The sequence below is a fragment of the Adelges cooleyi genome, unplaced genomic scaffold (genome assembly GCF_023614345.1).
Source record: "Adelges cooleyi isolate 19-005CV unplaced genomic scaffold, UGA_ACOO_1.1 ACOO_flye_CR_arks_rails_tigmint_CR_PRNA_378, whole genome shotgun sequence".
NCBI classification, from domain to species: domain Eukaryota; kingdom Metazoa; phylum Arthropoda; class Insecta; order Hemiptera; family Adelgidae; genus Adelges; species Adelges cooleyi.
In genome coordinates, this window is record NW_026096054.1 from 85,239 (window position 1) to 91,880 (window position 6,642).

At 28.0% G+C, this 6,642-nt stretch overlaps 1 long non-coding RNA gene across 1 annotated transcript; it reads right to left on the bottom strand.

Moving 5' to 3' along the window:
- Positions 1 to 2,544: 2,544 nt before the first annotated feature.
- On the bottom strand, positions 2,545 to 5,588 carry LOC126841199 (uncharacterized). The gene is made up of 3 exons (XR_007686143.1): positions 5,506 to 5,588; positions 2,925 to 3,117; positions 2,545 to 2,712 (listed from the first exon to the last, which is right to left on the bottom strand). It is a non-coding gene; the product is annotated as an uncharacterized LOC126841199 (long non-coding RNA).
- Positions 5,589 to 6,642: the final 1,054 nt, after the last annotated feature.

The following is a 6,642-nucleotide window of genomic DNA, read 5'->3' on the forward strand; positions in this document are numbered from 1 at the left end:
TATAAATACATTTCTGAGTTGACCCCATTGTTCTGTTTTTTTTACATCAAATATCCAGTTTTGTACTTTAACTTAACATTACATAAATATACTTATCTAAACAAATAATTAAATATCAATAAAAAGTGACTCTAATGGATTGACACAAACTGTTACACCTACATTATAGAATGTTAACTCTAAATATTGTAAACAAAATTAATTGATACTAATATGCTACCATTTTTTTTTATGTTAGCCGTTAGGTATACTGTATACTACTTTATCTACTGACTACTTAAGTTATTTTTTATTAAAATGTAATTAAACTCATTCAATTGTTCAATTATTCTTCAGTATTTAATTGGTTTTAAAATTTCACATAGACATAAAGATTGTATTGTACATTGTTAACTAATTTATCATCACTGCTATGATGATAATTACTATTTAATTCCCATTGAATCATTAAATTAATTCTATAGCTTTATGTACGATAAACGTATAATCGATGTTTGATTAAATAAGTATAATTTAGTTGAAGGATAGTATGTCGACACCCAACGAATTTGCGGATATGGCGACCTAATAGCGCCTTCCAACTTTGCTGATAGGCAACCTAATGGACCCTAGTATGGCACAGCATTAGGAAAATAACTGTGACATGATAATGAAAAAGATCTTCGGTTTATACATGGGAAACAAGGAAATTGAGTTTAGTTAAATCCAGGCAAACTCGAGGCCGGTCACGTTTTATATACATCAAGATACTTTCTTATCAGTTACCATTAGTTTTGAATGAACGAAAATATTATTTTGTAGATGCAGCTCAAACATAAGAAACGAGTTTTTTATATAAATAATATTTTGGAAATATTGTATAGTTCTATCATCGTTATTATTGTGTTCAGTTACTGTGTATTTATTTTCTAGCACTGGAACGTTCTCAAAACATATTGTAAGTCGTGCCATTTATTTGTCTAAAACTATTTATTGAAATAAGAAAAAACGTACTTTGTTGTTGTTTTAGTGTACTTGTTCAAACAGTCACCCATTGTACACACAATCTTATGGAAAAAAATATGCATTCAAAGACCATAACATCATTTAATTTGATTTTAACACTATATTCAGTGGCGGCTCGTAGCTATGTGCGATGGTCAGCCGCACCTCTTACAGAAATAACGAAATAGTAGAAATAATATAATTGATTTGATATTTTTTGTTAAGGAATACTTTATTATTTTTCGTAGTATCTTTATTCTATAAATATAATATCATATTATCGACGGCGGCGGCCGTATAAACTATAATGTGCGATGTTGTTGATAAGCGTCTTCATTTTATCATAAAATACGTTTGTGTATGGACAACAGAGGAAAACGGTAACTATATTATTTAGTATTTTAATTTTAATTATAATTAATTAACGTATTATTAACGTTTAGTTTTTTTTTTAAAGTAGTATTTTACTATAATATAATACAAATTCCGTGCAAGATATTTTATAATTCAAATTTTAATTTCTTTCATTAGAAAACAAAGTAGAAATAAACAATTTAGGTAGACCTGTACCAAGTTTACCCAATTTAACTAAAAAGGACAAAATGAATACACTCGTCACTTTAATACTGGGCTTTATCAAAAGTTTAAGTATGGTACTTTCACAACCACAAAGCCATTATTAACGTTATTTTGTTTCCCTTGTGTTAACTGTTTTGGAGTAAGACTGGTGTAAAAGATTTAATACATCTTTTAGCCAAAATAAATAAACATGAAAATTCGCTTAAACATCTATAGAATGAGGCAAATTTCAAAGTGTTAGGAACTATTGACATAAGACATAAAGGTTTAATATTATTTTTTTCAACTTAAAAAAAAACATGCCTTGCAAAAACAGCTTGATGGATCAAACCTTTTGAATTTGAGTTTTTCTTTGAAAAAGTTGATTTAAATGTAAAAATAATGTTTAACATGTTACAACAGACAATTTACCATTCTTGTCTACACATAGTATATGAAATTGTATAATTAGTACACCTTAAGTCTTTTACCTATGTCTAACAAGAGTTATTTAAGAAAAGATGCTTATATCTTCTGGATGAAACGTTTTATGATGTTATCTTAGGCTATCACTGTACTTCAGTGGTATTATATTTAAGGGTATTTTTTTAGGTTCAAAGGGAAAGAGGTGATTATTTAAAACTTCTGAATAAATAAAGTACTTTTTTTTATTCTAATTTACAGTTTCTTTTTCCTTATCCACAAGTTGATTGTTTTGCACGAATTTAAATTAAACGGTACACTCTCAATAGGATTAGATATCACATTGAGAGTTGCTAGGGCTGGGTATTTATCACCGTTGTTGCTTGATTTAGGACTTTTTTTTGGAAATTTGAAAGCGATTTCGGAACAACAATTATTACCAGCTGATTAGGTATATTATGCCCTAAATTGTCGTTTATTACTTTGTACTGTACTTATTAACATTGATGAACGTTATATTCAAATAAATAAATACATTAAAATAATTGTATGTTTTAAACACATTTAATTTAGTTGAAAATTAACATTTGTCAGTTTTACAAAGATTTTGATTCTTCAATCGTATAACCTCAGCGTGTTTTATAGATATTGCTTCCCTTATAAGACCTACGTAATCGTTTATTTCTTTTTCTAATGTTTTACTAACAGTTGTTACAAGTCCCTCAAATTCATCTACTTCTATCATTTCTGAAACAAAAAAAAACTCTCTTAATTTAAAAACGAACTATCAATTTATATAAATTGTTAGCATACAAACAGCAGTCATACACTGTACAACTGACTAAAAAGTGTTAAATGCGAGGAATTTTTACAACAACAATACCGTTTATATTATACGTGAACTCCATATAAAACGTTTCTTAAAAATTATTATTAAAAGAAGTAAAATTAATGTTTACGGTTATATAGCACTGTTTCGTCCAGACTGCGACGAAAATATTTGGTTACCGCCATCATCACATAATCTCTGGTACCTGTTAAGCTACCCACAAATTCTAAAAACTGATAAACTGTTATGGCATTTTGTTGGGATACATCAGTATGGTCAGCATTGATACAATTTAAAACCTCTTTAAAAGCGACATCTAGAGCCTGAAATTTAGTTACACTTATATCACTACACATCGTTACTAGTTACATAAAAAACTGATAATACAATTTAAATTCGTTTAAACTACAGGTCAACGTAAATCGAACAATCATTAACGTGATACAAGCCATAGAGAACTGCATAATTCCAATAAATGTATAATTAAACAAATTCACGAAAAAATAAAGTTTTTCCATTATTCAATTAATCAAGATGAACTTAACTCTTTACCCGTGAACTAATTTTAATATTGTACACAATTAAATTAGCTATTTACTTAAAAACAACATTTGTATGACTAAAACTCATTTATGATTGTGGTTTACAAACATGGGTCGGATGAAACTCAATAAAAATATCGTTTTTTATTCGCCAACTAAAAAAAAAATTGTATCTCCAAAATGAAACAAATATATTTTTTCAGAATTTAAGCAATTGATTCAAATGAAATACATACTTAATAAAAATAGTTAAATTATAACTATCAATAATCTAAATTAGGATTTAATGTTAAGTAGAAAAAGTTACTTGGTAACTAAAAAAAAATAAATTATAAATAAAAGTATAATTTTTGTACATTCACAAAAACGGAAAGCATTATTTTTTTTTACAAATAAAGACTAAAACGTGGAGTCACTTTCTGAAGTATCTACCGAACCGATTTCAATAATTTTTTTATTGTTTTATAGTTTAACATCTTCTCTATGGGGGCTAAGTGTCAAGAGACAGATTTTTAATTTTTGTTTTCAAAAAATATTTATGAGCATTTTTATTTTTACTTTTTTATAGTTTTATCTAATACATCTAACTACTTTTTTAATCGCTAAATAAAAATCGGCTTTTAGCCCCACAGAAAAAATAGTAATCTTCGTATAAAAAAAAAAACTTCAAATTCGTTCAATAGATACGCCGGAAAAAGACGAAAGTAATTTTTTATCAAATTTTCGTCTAATCCGGAGAAAAATAACTTTAGAAGTATTATAATTAGAAAATTATAACATATGTTCATCTTGAAATTAGTAGGCATATGAAAAATGGCTATTAGATCAATGTTTGTCAAATATTGCCTATCCTTTGCCCCTTAATAAATAGCGCTTTCCGTTCCCCTTAATCATTTTATTTATGGGAAATACTTTTTTAAATTTGGAGTATTTTTATTTACTAGAGCACCTGGTTATTAGCTATTCACTTTTATCAGTTTTATTTATAACAATTCTTGTAGACCTTTGACCTCTCCGCCGCCTCTATGCTTTGATTCCATTATGCACTTTTATTTATAGCAATTCTTGTAGATCTGTGACCTCTCCATCGCCTCTATGCTTTGATTCCATTATGCCTATTTTCTACTTTACCAATCCTCTCGGACAAAATCACTTTCAAAGTAATGCTTTGATGCTTTTTTGTTAATACAGCACCTCAATTTAAAACTTTCTAACTTTGCTATTAGTATGGCCATAGAAAATTATTTAAACAAAAATTTAAGGAAAAATGGTTAGGTATGTGCTCTAAGATTATTGTGATGTTTATTTGTTTTATATTTTCGTGCAATTAATTAAGCAGATTAAGGTATTGAAAGCGGGCGGGTTTTAATAAATTTCGACCATATCAATTTGTCTCCAAGTTCATTTGTAATATGTATGAACTTGGTAGTATTAGTTTTAACGTATACAATTGTTTCTACGACTTAAAGTCATTTTGCTAGTACATGAAACCAATTTAGACTTAAAGACCGGACATAATTACGCCTACTTCGGGTGATCGGATTTTAATTCTGTAAAAATATTTAAGCTTATCCGCTTTTTTTCCATGTTATTGTGGATGTAAATTTTTGAATAATTATTTCATTTACTTAAAAAGACTAGAAAATGAATAGGATTTAATCATAAATTTAATTGAAATATTAATAATCGATTCCATCAGTAAGCTAGAAATGAGGCCATTAAGTTCTAATATTTTTACAGAATTTAAATCGGACCATCCTAAATTGGCGTAGTTTTGTCAGGATTTTACATCTAAAACGTCAAAAATACGTTTCAATGGAAGAGCTAAAAGGCCGATTTTTAATTAAGCTATTAGAAAATAAGTTAGAAAAAAAACTGTAAAATACAAATGATTATAGTAAAATTTTAAAAACAAAAATTAGCCTTTAAGCTCATTTAGAGAAAATAGTATGATGAAGTAAAAAATAATTTAAGCACCCATACAGGCTGAAACAAGCGCCCACATAAGAGCAGCCAATATGACCTGGTTTTTTTAATGTCTTAATACACTTAAGAGATTTGATAATAGTGGAATACCATACATGTTAAACGTTTAGTTTACTGTACGTAATTTAACACAAATAATCTACAAAATATGTATAAGTAATTGTTGGAAAAAACTATATATACCTGTTTTTCCTGTTTTGTTATCTTCACAACACAGTTGACTGATTGAGTAAAAAATGTTAGACACAATAAAATAATAAACTTCATATTCATAATTATTGTAATAATATTTTTTCGTTTTCAATAAGGCTACAAACTTTATTTGAAATCTACTACACAATGATTCTTATGCTCAAGAACAGGCAGTTTTAAAGTAAAAAGTTTTAGGTCAACCATGTTTTTACTATATTTACATATGTCAAAGAAATTCACACTACGGTTCACTTCGCAAAAAAATTCCACCAAAGAGTGGACTATTTGTTTAACATGTCATGACTGTGTTGTTGATTCAATAGAAAACTTTTAGAACAACAATTTTCTAAACGTTTCTTCGGGACTATTTTTTAGTGTTATAAAGTTTGAATTGCAATCCAACAGAAAAGCCAAAATGAATATATGTAGGTAGAGTCTTTGAAATCAGTTGACAACTACTATATTTTTATTTATGTAAACATTGGGAACAAAACCGCACAACGTATAAAAACTTGATTTTCTCATAATTCGATGAGAACAAAGTATCTCAGTTAAATATGGGCAACATTTTTTTAAACGCCCTGTTGTTTTAGTTTCGGATGCGTCCAGTAAAACATCAAAATTCAATAAAATCGTTTTTATTATCTGATAAACGCTATTCCTAATATATAATTTGATTTATAGCAGATATCAAAATGTCAGGTTTGGGAAATAAGTTTTAGAATACGGCGTGTACTAAGTTATTTGTTTTACAACGATTTGTTATTTGGTTTCTTCAACGGTGAACAAATGTAATAATGATAAAAACTCATTGGCGTGTTCGCTATAATATTATATTCGAAGCGTTAACTTGACACGCACAACAAACTTGAAAACCATAGGCAACTTGTTTTCTTCTTTATTTTTTTATCATGTCCCTTAAGCCAGTAACACATGTGTATAAACATAAAGTATATTTTACCCATACAATGACTTGTTATTCGGGCTTTTTTCATCGGTGCAGAGTAAATAGCAATACTGTATTTTGTATCAATCTAACGTAAGGCATTTGTTTTGCGATGAGCTGTTTTTATTTTGTATGTTTACCACCGAGCTAAAATCTGAACGACTCAAGTGTTTGTAGACCTA